At 55.7% G+C, this 15,874-nt stretch overlaps 3 long non-coding RNA genes across 3 annotated transcripts; all 3 read right to left on the reverse strand.

Moving 5' to 3' along the window:
* Window positions 1–650: 650 nt before the first annotated feature.
* LOC135317042 (uncharacterized) lies at window positions 651–6,123 on the reverse strand. The gene is made up of 4 exons (XR_010376181.1): window positions 6,046–6,123; window positions 5,920–5,959; window positions 4,609–4,657; window positions 651–765 (listed from the first exon to the last, which is right to left on the reverse strand). It is a non-coding gene; the product is annotated as an uncharacterized LOC135317042 (long non-coding RNA).
* A 3,736-nt stretch (window positions 6,124–9,859) lies between these two features.
* On the reverse strand, window positions 9,860–10,545 carry LOC135316995 (uncharacterized). Its single transcript, XR_010376156.1, has 4 exons — window positions 10,507–10,545; window positions 10,341–10,397; window positions 10,050–10,276; window positions 9,860–9,955 (listed from the first exon to the last, which is right to left on the reverse strand). It is a non-coding gene; the product is annotated as an uncharacterized LOC135316995 (long non-coding RNA).
* A 1,457-nt stretch (window positions 10,546–12,002) lies between these two features.
* LOC135317145 (uncharacterized) lies at window positions 12,003–14,680 on the reverse strand. The gene is made up of 3 exons (XR_010376246.1): window positions 14,645–14,680; window positions 14,519–14,559; window positions 12,003–12,097 (listed from the first exon to the last, which is right to left on the reverse strand). It is a non-coding gene; the product is annotated as an uncharacterized LOC135317145 (long non-coding RNA).
* Window positions 14,681–15,874: the final 1,194 nt, after the last annotated feature.

A 15,874-nucleotide genomic window follows, 5' to 3' on the forward strand; every position in this document is an offset into this window, starting at 1 on the left:
CTGTTGGGTAGTTCTGGTATGTGGTGCAACATGTAACTGGGTCTGTGTGGTTGTTTCCTGTTTTGTGCCTACATTTGTGTCTGGTAGAGTTCTGGTAGGGGGTGTTATTTGTCAGGGGTGTGTATTGGTGATTGTTGTGGTCTGTGTAGTTGTTGCAGGGCTGCTTGTTGTGGGCAGTGATTGTTTTGTGTGGAGGTTCTGGTTTTTGCATGGTTATTTTTGTGTAATTTTTTTTTTATTTTTTGTGTCTGTGGTGTTTTGTTGTAGTTGTATGTTTGTTTGTTTTTGGTTTTTTTGCTGCTGGTTGTTGAGTCACGTGTTTCTGGTGGGGGGGGTTGATTTTTTTATTTGGTATTAGTATCATCAGGGAAAGAAAAAATTAAAAATAATAAGAGTGGTGCAGCAGTAGGGAATGGCTTTTGGCTCTGGGAGTAAATTTTTTAATTTTCAATGATAAAAATAAAACTTAAATGTTAATTTACTCAAAGAGCCAAAAGCCATTCCCTACTGCTGCTTTTTTTCCCTTTTATTACCTCCCATACAGTTTAAGGGCTACATAGAGCCCTGTGATTAAATCCCACCCACTGGAAATTACACCTCACCCACAAATAACACACACAAGGCCTGAATAAAACAATGAGACACATGTTTTCATTTACTTTATTATTGTATGAGTAATGCTCCTTTATTAGGCCTCCAGTTTTGGGAAACACCAGACCTAAAGCATGCTTTTCCACCTATTGCATTCCTCTAGGACCTCTCCACCTGCAATGGAACAGAGGCGTGATACACACAACTCCTAATGGCCTTTGTTTCTGTTACTACACCACATTGTTACCGTATCCTTAGAATGGGCAAACCTCAAAGTGCCCTGCCTCCCCACACCTAACTGCCCTCGCTGCATGAAAACAACATATGTGTTTCCACAACTTACAATACCAGCTACTGCAACATTTCTTTTCCTCCTCACACAACTACATTTACTCAGCCTGCCTCGCTCCTCTCCCTCCAATACCGACTTCATTGCTACCCTTATGCATCAAGTCCTTCCTTACCTAGCTTCACAGCAACACCTCTACGTGCTTGTACCCATCTCTACATCCACGCTTCAATCTCGTCCTTGCTCTGAGGCCGAGTGGTAGCGCTTAGGCCCGTGCAGTTATTTGCTGTTACTAATACAATCGCCGTACTGGACAACATCTCCTACACTTAAACCCCTTTTTCCTCCTGGATAAATCCATTTCTACCGTTTGTTCGTCTACTGAGCGGTACCTGTCTCCTCTCATTGCCGTAATTCACTTCTCCTGCAAGGATAACATTACCTCCCTAGGTCCGATACTTCCCATCCCTACTAATTGGGTCGCCTCTTACTCAATAGTCCTCTAATTATACTAGAACTGTAACTCCTTTAGGCTCCTAGCAAGCGCTTACCACCTGAGCCTCAGACCCTGTTACCTTAGGCACAAAGCTCGCTCTCCTTATGTAGTCCGCTTACTGCTCTGCTAATATAACTTCTCCTCTTCCAATCCACACTGCCTCCGTGATGCGTACTACCGATCGTCTGACAGCACGCCTCCTCGCATCTCTGCGGACCTTAGACTTCAACGCCCCCATGACAGACAAACCGGCATCCTTATAACATACGCTAACCGCACCGAAGGTACTTCCCTACGCCCTAGGCGTACGCAATGACCGTAAACCCGCATCGTTCTCAAGCTGCCCCGCCTAAACGATGGCCACCTACTCCAACTCCCCGTACCCAAAACCCACTGTATGCAACTTCATCCACACCAGGCCAGACCTATCATATCCTACATCCCAACATCACCCCGTCAATGCCATATACCCAGACAGCACACAAAACCCTATGCCTAGCGGGACAGCCGCCCAAACGTGCCTATTACACATTGCCTGACATACTGGCTGTAGAATGCCTATAAACACTTCAGGAAACCAGCACCAGCCATGGAAGACAAAACCCAGATTCAGAAATCCCCCATCTCTAAGCCTCTTCAAAGACTGCATCTCAGCCCAACAAGAACATCTCCAACAACACCCCACACCACCAAACAGCAGACCTCTACTGCCACACACATTCAACCCGGCAACCTCACAAAGGTTTCCAACAGACCGCTCATCCACCCACCGTGTCTATCGCTCCTTCCTCTCTGCCAAGCCAGTCCGCCACCTGTCACCCTGCTCCTCCGGCGCTCCCTGGGAACTCCGCTCCCACGCGCCTCAAAAAATTGCCCTGCCTGCCAAAACCCCGTCCCAGAGCCTGACCTCTGCCCAAACGTTGGCGATGAACGTCGCCTCGCAGAGCGGCCGGGACTGGGGAAAAAAAACCCCAGCCGGGGGAGAAAAAAAATCCCCCAGCTGGGGTTTTTTTATTCTAATTTTATTTTTGATCCTGTAGAAAAAGTTTGCTGTTAGCTACCACCACCAAACCCAACCCTCAAAACACCGTGAACACCCCACGCCGCACAACCCTATCAAAGGAGGTAGATGCAAAGGACTGCCACATACCAGGGACGCACGTAGTCCCATGCCTACATTCACCCACACAACCCAGGGCCTCAAAAAATTGCCCTGCCTGCAAAAACCCCGTCCCAGAGCCTGACCTCTGCCCAAACGTTGGCGATGAACGTCGCCTCGCAGAGCGGCCGGGACTGGGGAAAAAAAACCCCAGCCGGGGGAGAAAAACAATCCCCCAGCTGGGGTTTTTTTATTCTAATTTTATTTTTGATCCTGTAGAAAAAGTTTGCTGTTAGCTACCACCACCAAACCCAACCCTCAAAACACCGTGAACACCCCACGCCGCACAACCCTATCAAAGGAGGTAGATGCAAAGGACTGCCACATACCAGGGACGCATGTAGTCCCATGCCTACGTTCACCCACACAACCCAGGGCCTCAAAAAAGGGCCCTGCCTGCAAAAACCCCGTACCGCCAAGCCTCACAACCCTACCGAAGCACGCATTCAACCCGGCAACCTCACAAAGGTTTCCAACAGACCGCTCATCCGCCCACCGTGTCTATCGCTCCTTCCTCTCTGCCGAGCCAGTCCGCCACCTGTCACCCTGCTCCTCCGGCGCTCCCTGGGAACTCCGCTCCCACGCGCCTCAAAAAATTGCCCTGCCTGCCAAAACCCCGTCCCAGAGCCTGACCTCTGCCCAAACGTTGGCGATGAACGTCGCCTCGCAGAGCGGCCGGGACTGGGGAAAAAAAACCCCAGCCGGGGGAGAAAAAAAATCCCCCAGCTGGGGTTTTTTTATTCTAATTTTATTTTTGATCCTGTAGAAAAAGTTTGCTGTTAGCTACCACCACCAAACCCAACCCTCAAAACACCGTGAACACCCCACGCCGCACAACCCTATCAAAGGAGGTAGATGCAAAGGACTGCCACATACCAGGGACGCATGTAGTCCCATGCCTACGTTCACCCACACAACCCAGGGCCTCAAAAAAGGGCCCTGCCTGCAAAAACCCCGTACCGCCAAGCCTCACAACCCTACCGAAGCACGCATTCAACCCGGCAACCTCACAAAGGTTTCCAACAGACCGCTCATCCGCCCACCGTGTCTATCGCTCCTTCCTCTCTGCCGAGCCGGTCCGCCATCTGTCACCCTGCTCCTTTGGCACTCCCTGGGAACTCCGCTCCCAGGCGCCTCAAAAAATTGCCCTGCCTGCCAAAACCCCGTCCCAGAGCCTGACCTCTGCCCAAACATTGGCGATGAACGTCGCCTCGCAGAGCGGCCGGGACTGGGGAAAAAAAACCCCAGCCGGGGGAGAAAAAAAAAAATCCCCCAGCTGGGGTTTTTTTATTCTAATTTTTTTTTAATCCTGTGGAAAAACTTTGCTGTTAGTTACCACCACCAAACCCAACCCTCAAAACACCGTGAACACCCCACACTGCACAACGTTATCAAAGACGGTTTCTACAAAATATATGTCACTACCCGTGTCCCTGGTTCATTTCAAACTACATTCACCCATAGAACACAGGCAGCCAATATTGACTTCTGCATTCACTCAACCTCACTACGCAAGGATGCGCGAATGTACATCCAACGATACCACACCGGCTCTAATCGATCACACGCAGCAATGATGTACACAGGCGGATACTTCCACCACGCCGCAGTGGTAGATTAACCATGGACGTTCACTCAACTACAATAGGTAAACAGGGTACAACAAGCACTACATATGTGCAACCGTACAAGACAGCGGAGGTAACTGCCTAGGTACACACACTCAGCCACACGAGTCACACAGGACAGCTATACAGATACACAACAATAAAGAACTGCACAATAGAAACTACATAGATATGTTCCAACAAACAAGAGCTGGAGGCATCTGTGCAGGCATATACATACACCAATACAACAGTACGTGCATTCAACCGTACAAGTGTCGGAGGAAATTTAGTAGCATGCAGGCACCCAAAGATGATGGTTACCAAAGGGAGGAACATATATTCCTTCACCTAAAAAAAACCCCACAACAATCCACACTCGATAGCGTTGTCACCACCACATCGCTCCACAAGGACCTACCCCGCAACATCCCCCACCTCACATGCACCTGGCTTCTCCTCTCACCTGCTCCTTACCCGTGCTGGACTTGGACGGTCACCATCCTTTGCGGCCCCTAGCGATAAAAGCACATAGAGTTGCCATTGCAATTCCTAAAAAAATCACTAGCTCCACACCCCTCTTCGCTGCAACCCAGTTCACCTCAAACGCTCCTGTGCCACCTTGCCCTGACTCGACAACCCCGGGCAGGGCGGCTCCAAGCCAAGACACCACAACCACAGACGAACCCTACACAGAACGCCAACAACAACACGCCTCAAAAAACAAGCCGAGTCACTCGGTGAGACCGACGACGCACATACAGAAAACCTCCATCCGGGAAGAGCACGCGCAGAACCCTAGCGTGCTCCTGGCGCCACGCCAGAAAACGACGAGACCTTCGTGGGCAGGGACAAGCGCTTCCTCTCAAAACTGGCGAGATGGATGTGCAAGCAGCCCGCCTTCAAGACCTCAGCCCCTGAAGACGCAAGGAAGAAGTGCCAGTCCCTAAAAGCGACAGCTAGCAAACAGAGCCGCTCACGCGGCCGGGAATGGCGTGGCACAAGACCACCGGCCTGAACCACCCGAGACGCCAAAACGATCCACGCTAGAAGCTTGCGACGCCAAAAGAGAAGCGCCCGATGGGTGCCGTGCCCACGACTAGGGCCTCGCCGGGCCCTAGTAACGCTGCCGAGGCACCCGCCTCGATCCTACGGAACAAAGAACGACCGAGACCCGAGGAAGGTCAAACGCACCCAACACCAAACACACAGACGCGCTACACAACGACACGCACAGCCTGGAACCGCCCTGCCCGGGGCACGCTGCCGTCATATTGCAGAGGAACCTACTCCATTCCCCTGCTCAAAGGGGACCGCTTCCTAGACAACCCTCTCCCCTACGCTCTCTTTAAAACCCCTTCCTGCCACAGCCAACCGTGCCCCCCTCGCTCCCCCAACCCCTTCCCCAGCACCGTTGCCTCTACTTAGCTTTCAAGGGGCCAAGAGTCTCAGTCCACCCATCCTTCAGAAGAACAAGCGCACGTCACTCCTCCAGTCACCAGCTGCCTCTTCGTCATCTGAAAAATAAAAACATTCACAAGCCCCACACAACAGCCCTGTCAGTCAGCATCCCATCGCTCTACAAAGACCTAGGCCGCTGCATCCGTCTACCTCAGATGCGCCCAGCTGCGCCGCTCACTTGCTCTGTAGCCTTGCCCACCTCACACTGTTGTCCTCCCTTGTGGCTCCTAGGGATACCGGGAGATCATGTTACCACTGCACTTCCAAAGGAAGATCTCCCCAGCCCCACGCCCCTCCTCCCTGAGACCCAGCTCACCTCAAATGCGCATCCAGTCCCAAGGGCAGCCGCACACAATCTAAAAAAACCAAACAGAAACGCTTCGACCCGCTTGCCACGCAACACCTTGGTACGGAACCACCGCCCTGACCGCAATTGCCTCACCTTCTTGGACCTCTCGTCGCCATGCGTCGTCTCCCCTCTGAAGGCTGATTGCGGCGCCTGCAAAAATCCAAGCAGAAAGGCACCTGCTGAGAGGCTGCAGAACTGTCAAGCTACCCACACCAATCCCCGTTTAAGACTCGCACCTTTTCCTCACCAGCTCACCTACCTGGACGCCATCAGTTCCAACTGCCACATTCAAGCTTGACCACCACCTGCAAGACCCAAACATGGGTTGTTCATGACTCTAACTGCAAAGCCCCAAAGAGACACATCCCTACTTCAGCACACCTAACATTGCTCACCCCGTGCAGTTCCCCTCCGGTGCCCGGATCCCGCTTGGCCCACCACATGCACCCGCCAATATTATTGCCATATTGCACTCACAGAGCCATCAGTCACCACTTCCTTCTACATACACCACGCACCAACTCACCTGCTTACAGCGCTATCCTCGGCCCTCCTCCGTCGCCCTGCACGACTCCTCCCTCGGCATCTGCAAAAATACCAAACAAGTCCCCTCAATGAACAGCAATAGCTTAGACATTCCACAGGCCTTGTTCCCAGGTAGCAAGCCCATCGAGAGCCCAGCTAGGCCTGCTCTGCCATCTAAACACCGTAAACCAAGCATTACGCCCGACCCACATCCAAGCCGGAACGCCCTTGAGATGCTCTCTGCTCCGCTGAAGCAGGAGCTCCCTCTCCCAGACAGCTACCGTCATCCCCTGGGAAGCCACAAAACACCGTGGGAATTATTTTCCTCACCCACTGACAACGGCCGCTCGATCTAAAAGGGCCACACATCTTTTCCCCCAAAGAAGCAAGGCACTTTGACACATAAGCCATAGCCTCTCATCGCTCCCGTGCCACCTTGCCCTGACTCGACACCCCCGGGCAGGGCGCCTCCAAGCCAAGACACCACAACCACAGACGAACCCTACACGGAACGCCAACAACAACACGCCTCAAAAAACAAGCCGAGTCACTCGGCGAGACCGACGACGCACGTACAGAAAACCTCCATCCGGGAAGAGCACGTGCAGAACCCTAGCGTGCTCCTAGCGCCACGCCAGAAAGCGACGAGACCTTCGTGGGCGGGGACAAGCGCTTCCTCTCAAAACTGACGAGATGGATGCGCAAGCAGCCCGCCTTCAAGACCTCAGCCCCTGAAGATGCAAAGAAGAAGTGCCAGTCCCTAAAAGCGACAGCTAGCAAACAGAGCCGCTCACGCGGCCGGGAATGGCGCGGCACAAGACCACCGGCCAGAACCACCCGAGACGCCAAAACGATCCACGCTAGAAGCTTGCGACGCCAAAAGAGAAGCGCCCGATGGGCGCCGTGCCCACGACTAGGGCCTCGCCGGGCCCTAGTAACGCTGCCGAGGCACCTGCCTCGATCCTATGGAACAAAGAACAACCGAGACCCGAGGAAGGTCAAACGCACCCAACACCAAACACACAGACGCGCTACACAACGACACGCACAGCCTGGAACCGCCCTGCCCGGGGCACGCTGCCGTCATATTGCAGAGGAACCTGCTCCGTTGCCCTGCTCAAAGGGGACCGCTTCCTAGACAACCCTCTCCCCTACGCTCTCTTTAAAACCCCTTCCTGCCACAGCCAACCGTGCCCCTCTTGCTCCCCCAACCCCTTCCCCAGCACCGTTGCCTCAACTTAGCTTTCAAGGGGCCAAGAGTCTCCCTCTTCCCTTCCTTCTGAAGGACAAGCACAAATCACTCCTCCAGTCACCAGCTGCCTCTTCGTCATCTGAAAAATAAAAACAATCACAAGCCCCACACAACAGCCCTGTCAGTCAGCATCCCGTCGCTCTACAAAGACCTAGGCCGCTGCATCCGTCTACCTCAGATGCGCCCAGCTGCGCCGCTCACTTGCTCTGTAGCCTTGCCCACCTCACACTGTTGTCCTCCCTTGTGGCCCCTAGGGATACCGGGAGATCATGTTACCACTGCACTTCCAAAGGAAGATCTCCCCAGCCCCACGCCCCTCCTCCCTGCGACCCAGCTCACCTCAAACGCGCATCCAGTCCCAAGGGCAGCCGCACACAATCTAAAAAACCAAACAGAAACGCTTCGACCCGCTTGCCACGCAACACCTTGGTACGGAACCACCGCCCTGACCGCAATTGCCTCACCTTCTCGGACCTCTCGTCGCCATGCGTCGCCTCCCCTCTGATGGCTGATTGCGGCACCTGCAAAAATCCAAGCAGAAAGGCACCTGCTGAGAGGCTGCAGAACTGTCAAGCTACCCACACCAATCCCCGTTTAAGACTCGCACCTTTTCCTCACCAGCTCACCTACCTGGACGCCATCAGTTCCAACTGCCACGTTCAAGCTTGACCACCACCTGCAAGACCCAAACATGAGTTGTTCATGACTCTAACTGCAAAGCCCCAGAGAGACACATCACTACTTCAGCGCACCTAACATTGCTCACCCCGTGCAGTTCCCCTCCGGTGCCCGGATCCCGCTTGGCCCACCACATGCACCCGCCAATATTATTGCCATATTGCACTCACAGAGCCATCAGTCACCACTTCCTTCTACATACACCACGCACCAACTCACCTGCTTACAGCGCTATCCTCGGCCCTCCTCCGTCGCCCTGCACGACTCCTCCCTCGGCATCTGCAAAAATACCAAACAAGTCCCCTCAATGAACAGCAATAGCTTAGACATTCCACAGGCCTTGTTCCCAGGCAGCAAGCCCATCGAGAGCCCAGCTAGGCTGCTCTGCCATCTAAACACCGTAAACCAAGCATTACGCCCGACCCACATCCAAGCCGGAACGCCCTTGAGATGCTCTCTGCTCCGCTGAAGCAGGAGCTCCCTCTCCCAGACAGCTACCGTCAGCCCCTGGGAGGCCACAAAACACCGTGGGAATTCTTTTCCTCACCCACTGACAACGGCCGCTCGATCTAAAAGGGCCACACATCTTTTCCCCCAAAGAAGCAAGGCACTTTGACACATAAGCCATAGCCTCTCATCGCTCCCGTGCCACCTTGCCCTGACTCGACACCCCCGGGCAGGGCGCCTCCAAGCCAAGACACCACAACCACAGACGAACCCTACACGGAACGCCAACAACAACACGCCTCAAAAAACAAGCCGAGTCACTCGGCGAGACCGACGACGCACGTACAGAAAACCTCCATCCCGGAAGAGCACGCGCAGAACCCTAGCGTGCTCCTAGCGCCACACCAGAAAACGACGAGACCTTCGTGGGCAGGGACAAGCGCTTCCTCTCAAAACTGGCGAGATGGATGTGCAAGCAGCCCGCCTTCAAGACCTCAGCCCCTGAAGACGCAAGGAAGAAGTGCCAGTCCCTAAAAGCGACAGCTAGCAAACAGAGCCGCTCACGCGGCCGGGAATGGCGTGGCACAAGACCACCGGCCTGAACCACCCGAGACGCCAAAACGATCCACGCTAGAAGCTTGCGACGCCAAAAGAGAAGCGCCCGATGGGTGCCGTGCCCACGACTAGGGCCTCGCCGGGCCCTAGTAACGCTGCCGAGGCACCCGCCTCGATCCTACGGAACAAAGAACGACCGAGACCCGAGGAAGGTCAAACGCACCCAACACCAAACACGCAGACGCGCTACACAACGACACGCACAGCCTGGAACCGCCCTGCCCGGGGCACGCTGCCGTCATATTGCAGAGGAACCCGCTCCATTCCCCTGCTCAAAGGGGACCGCTTCCTAGACAACCCTCTCCCCTACGCTCTCTTTAAAACCCCTTCCTGCCACAGCCAACCGTGCCCCCCTCGCTCCCCCAACCCCTTCCCCAGCACCATTGCCTCAACTTAGCTTTCAAGGGGCCAAGAGTCTCCCTCTTCCCTTCCTTCTGAAGGACAAGCACACGTCACTCCTCCAGTCACCAGCTGCCTCTTCGTCATCTGAAAAATAAAAACATTCACAAGCCCCACACAACAGCCCTGTCAGTCAGCATCCCGTCGCTCTACAAAGACCTAGGCCGCTGCATCCGTCTACCTCAGATGCGCCCAGCTGCTCTGCTCACTTGCTCTGTAGCCTTGCCCACCTCACACTGTTGTCCTCCCTTGTGGCCCCTAGGGATACCGGGAGATCATGTTACCACTGCACTTCCAAAGGAAGATCTCCCCAGCCCCACGCCCCTCCTCCCTGCGACCCAGCTCACCTCAAACGCGCATCCAGTCCCAAGGGCAGCCGCACACAATCTAAAAAACCAAACAGAAACGCTTCGACCCGCTTGCCACGCAACACCTTGGTACGGAACCACCGCCCTGACCGCAATCGCCTCACCTTCTCGGACCTCTCGTCGCCATGCGTCGCCTCCCCTCTGATGGCTGATTGCGGCACCTGCAAAAATCCAAGCAGAAAGGCACCTGCTGAGAGGCTGCAGAACTGTCAAGCTACCCACACCAATCCCCGTTTAAGACTCGCACCTTTTCCTCACCAGCTCACCTACCTGGACGCCATCAGTTCCAACTGCCACGTTCAAGCTTGACCACCAAAGACCCAAACATGGGTTGTTCATGACTCTAACTGCAAAGCCCCAAAGAGACACATCCCTACTTCAGCACACCTAACATTGCTCACCCCGTGCAGTTCCCCTCCGGTGCCCGGATCCCGCTTGGCCCACCACATGCACCCGCCAATATTATTGCCATATTGCACTCACAGAGCCATCAGTCACCACTTCCTTCTACATACACCACGCACCAACTCACCTGCTTACAGCGCTATCCTCGGCCCTCCTCCGTCGCCCTGCACGACTCCTCCCTCGGCATCTGCAAAAATACCAAACAAGTCCCCTCAATGAACAGCAATAGCTTAGACATTCCACAGGCCTTGTTCCCAGGCAGCAAACCCATCGAGAGCCCAGCTAGGCTGCTCTGCCATCTAATCACCGTAAACCAAGCATTACGCCCGACCCACATCCAAGCCGGAACGCCCTTGAGATGCTCTCTGCTCCGCTGAAGCAGGAGCTCCCTCTCCCAGACAGCTACCGTCATCCCCTGGGAAGCCACAAAACACCGTGGGAATTATTTTCCTCACCCACTGACAACGGCCGCTCGATCTAAGAGGGCCACACATCTTTTCCCCCAAAGAAGCAAGGCACTTTGACACATAAGCCATAGCCTCTCATCGCTCCCGTGCCACCTTGCCCTGACTCGACACCCCCGGGCAGGGCGCCTCCAAGCCAAGACACCACAACCACAGACGAACCCTACACGGAACGCCAACAACAACACGCCTCAAAAAACAAGCCGACTCACTCGGTGAGACCGACGACGCACGTACAGAAAACCTCCATCCCGGAAGAGCACGCGCAGAACCCTAGCGTGCTCCTAGCGCCACGCCAGAAAACGACGAGACCTTCGTGGGCAGGGACAAGCGCTTCCTCTCAAAACTGGCGAGATGGATGTGCAAGCAGCCCGCCTTCAAGACCTCAGCCCCTGAAGACGCAAGGAAGAAGTGCCAGTCCCTAAAAGCGACAGCTAGCAAACAGAGCCGCTCACGCGGCCGGGAATGGCGTGGCACAAGACCACCGGCCTGAACCACCCAAGACGCCAAAACGATCCACGCTAGAAGCTTGCGACGCCAAAAGAGAAGCGCCCGATGGGCGCCGTGCCCACGACTAGGGCCTCGCCGGGCCCTAGTAACGCTGCCGAGGCACCTGCCTCGATCCTACGGAACAAAGAACGACCGAGACCCGAGGAAGGTCAAACGCACCCAACACCAAACACGCAGACGCGCTACACAACGACACGCACAGCCTGGAACCGCCCTGCCCGGGGCACGCTGCCGTCATATTGCAGAGGAACCCGCTCCATTCCCCTGCTCAAAGGGGACCGCTTCCTAGACAACCCTCTCCCCTACGCTCTCTTTAAAACCCCTTCCTGCCACAGCCAACCGTGCCCCCCTTGCTCCCCCAACCCCTTCCCCAGCACCATTGCCTCAACTTAGCTTTCAAGGGGCCAAGAGTCTCCCTCTTCCCTTCCTTCTGAAGGACAAGCACACGTCACTCCTCCAGTCACCAGCTGCCTCTTCGTCATCTGAAAAATAAAAACATTCACAAGCCCCACACAACAGCCCTGTCAGTCAGCATCCCGTCGCTCTACAAAGACCTAGGCCGCTGCATCCGTCTACCTCAGATGCGCCCAGCTGCTCTGCTCACTTGCTCTGTAGCCTTGCCCACCTCACACTGTTGTCCTCCCTTGTGGCCCCTAGGGATACCGGGAGATCATGTTACCACTGCACTTCCAAAGGAAGATCTCCCCAGCCCCACGCCCCTCCTCCCTGCAACCCAGCTCACCTCAAACGCGCATCCAGTCCCAAGGGCAGCCGCACACAATCTAAAAAACCAAACAGAAACGCTTCGACCCGCTTGCCACGCAACACCTTGGTACGGAACCACCGCCCTGACCGCAATCGCCTCACCTTCTCGGACACCTCGTCGCCATGCGTCGCCTCCCCTCTGATGGCTGATTGCGGCACCTGCAAAAATCCAAGCAGAAAGGCACCTGCTGAGAGGCTGCAGAACTGTCAAGCTACCTACACCAATCCCCGTTTAAGACTCGCACCTTTTCCTCACCAGCTCACCTACCTGGACGCCATCAGTTCCAACTGCCACATTCAAGCTTGACCACCACCTGCAAGACCCAAACACGAGTTGTTCATGACTAACTGCAAAGCCCCAGAGAGACACATCGCTACTTCAGCACACCTAACATTGCTCACCCCGTGCAGTTCCCCTCCGGTGCCCGGATCCCGCTTGGCCCACCACATGCACCCTCCAATATTATTGCCATATTGCACTCACAGAGCCATCAGTCACCACTTCCTTCTACATACACCACGCACCAACTCACCTGCTTACAGCGCTATCCTCGGCCCTCCTCCGTCGCCCTGCACGACTCCTCCCTCGGCATCTGCAAAAATATCAAACAAGTCCCCTCAATGAACAGCAATAGCTTAGACATTCCACAGGCCTTGTTCCCAGGCAGCGAACCCATCGAGAGCCCAGCTAGGCTGCTCTGCCATCTAATCACCGTAAACCAAGCATTACGCCCGACCCACATCCAAGCCGGAACGCCCTTGAGATGCTCTCTGCTCCGCTGAAGCAGGAGCTCCCTCTCCCAGACAGCTACCGTCATCCCCTGGGAGGCCACAAAACACCGTGGGAATTCTTTTCCTCACCCACTGACAACGGCCGCTCGATCTAAGAGGGCCACACATCTTTTCCCCCAAAGAAGCAAGGCACTTTGACACATAAGCCATAGCCTCTCATCGCTCCCGTGCCACCTTGCCCTGACTCGACACCCCCGGGCAGGGCGCCTCCAAGCCAAGACACCACAACCACAGACGAACCCTACACGGAACGCCAACAACAACACGCCTCAAAAAACAAGCCGAGTCACTCGGCGAGACCGACGACGCACGTACAGAAAACCTCCATCCGGGAAGAGCACGCGCAGAACCCTAGCGTGCTCCTAGCGCCACGCCAGAAAACGACGAGACCTTCGTGGGCAGGGACAAGCGCTTCCTCTCAAAACTGGCGAGATGGATGCGCAAGCAGCCCGCCTTCAAGACCTCAGCCCCTGAAGATGCAAGGAAGAAGTGCCAGTCCCTAAAAGCGACAGCTAGCAAACAGAGCCGCTCACGCGGCCGGGAATGGCGCGGCACAAGACCACCGGCCAGAACCACCCGAGACGCCAAAACGATCCACGCTGGAAGCTTGCGACGCCAAAAGAGAAGCGCCCGATGGGCGCCGTGCCCACGACTAGGGCCTCGCCGGGCCCTAGTAACGCTGCCGAGGCACCTGCCTCGATCCTACGGAACAAAGAACGACCGAGACCCGAGGAAGGTCAAACGCACCCAACACCAAACACACAGACGCACTACACAACGACACGCACAGCCTGGAACCGCCCTGCCCGGGGCACGCTGCCGTCATATTGCAGAGGAACCCGCTCCATTCCCCTGCTCAAAGGGGACCGCTTCCTAGACAACCCTCTCCCCTACGCTCTCTTTAAAACCCCTTCCTGCCACAGCCAACCGTGCCCCCCTCGCTCCCCCAACCCCTTCCCCAGCACCATTGCCTCAACTTAGCTTTCAAGGGGCCAAGAGTCTCCCTCTTCCCTTCCTTCTGAAGGACAAGCACACGTCACTCCTCCAGTCACCAGCTGCCTCTTTGTCATCTGAAAAATAAAAACAATCACAAGCCCCACACAACAGCCCTGTCAGTCAGCATCCCGTCGCTCTACAAAGACCTAGGCCGCTGCATCCGTCTACCTCAGATGCGCCCAGCTGCTCCGCTCACCCGGCTGCTCCGTGCCCATTCCGGACAGGGGCAAACGCCATTCCCTGCGGCCCCTAGAGATACCACAGGATACACGAAGTTACCATCGCTCTACCAAAAAAGGAAGAACGAACCACACCAGCCCCACGCCCCTCCCCTCAGCGACCCAGCTCACCTCAAACGCGCATCCAGGCCCAAAGGCAGCCGGCGCACAACCTGCAATGCCAAAGACAAACGCTTCAATTGGGTGGCCGTACGACACCTTGCTCTCAAACAACAGCCTGGCCTTCAAGCCCCTCACCTCTCGGACCTCTCATCGGCATGCGGCGTCTCCCCTCTGAAGCCGGCGTGTGGCACCTGCAAGAACCCAAGGGAAAAAGCACCCGCTCAGGTGCTGCGGGAGTCAGGATACCCACACAAACCCCCCCATCTCAGACACACACCTTTTCCTCGACAGCTCACCTGCCTGGCCTCCATCAGATACGGTCGCCATCTTGAGGCTCGCCCGTCACCTGCAAGAGCCAAACCCATGTTGTTCACAACCACCTGCAATGCGACCCCTCAGGATGAATCGCTACGCTTCAGCCCACCCGTCACCGCTCGCCCTGTGCGATTCCCCTCCTGTGCCCGGATCCCGCTTGGCTCCTCACACGCGCCCAAAGAAAAACACCATAATGGGCTCGTAGAGCCAACAGCCGCATCTTCCCTCTGGATAAACCGCACACCAACTCAGCTGCTGACAGCGCCGCCCTCCATCACCCTGCACGACTCCTCCCTCGGCACCTGCCAAACAAGTCACCTGCATGCACGGCAACAGCTGAACCACGACACAGGTCTCGATCGCATGTAGGAACACCCCTCGAGAGCCCAACTAGGGCGGCTCTTAAACATGAGCACAACACATCAAACATTAAGCCCAGCACACAGACAAGCCAGAACACCCTTGACATGCTACCTGCTCAGCTAAGACTCTAGCTCCCTCCCCCAGACACCTACGGTTGTTCCCTGGGGGCCCACAAAACCCAACAGGAATTACTTCCCTCACCCGCCGACGACAGCCAGTCGATCCAAGACGGCTGCAAAATTCCTTCCCCCCCTTCCCCCCTCCCAAAAGCCTGGGCGGATCCATAGATGCCAGCACCACCCACCTTGCCCTGACTCTACATCCCCGGGCAGGGCGGCTCCAAGACAAACACAGAACAACGCTACACAGAACGCTACAAGCAATGCACCCCGAAGGATGAGAGGCAGCTCTCGGAGAAAACGACGACACCCAGACGGAACCCCCCATCCGGCAAGACCACCTGCGGGACCCCGACGGTGACGTCGGCAGGCCCTACGGCAACACCAGAGAACGCCAACAGCTTCGTGGCCCGTGACAAGAGCTTCCTCTCACAACTGAGACGACAGATGCGCAACCAGCCCAGCTTCAAGACCTAACCGCCTAAGGATGCAAGGAATAAATGCCAGTGCCCAAAAAACTCACAGCGACAGAGCGGCGCCGCTCACGCGGCCGGGAACGACGCCGCCC

This window comes from Phalacrocorax carbo, chromosome 24, assembly GCF_963921805.1.
Source record: "Phalacrocorax carbo chromosome 24, bPhaCar2.1, whole genome shotgun sequence".
Taxonomy (NCBI): Eukaryota; Metazoa; Chordata; class Aves; order Suliformes; family Phalacrocoracidae; genus Phalacrocorax; species Phalacrocorax carbo.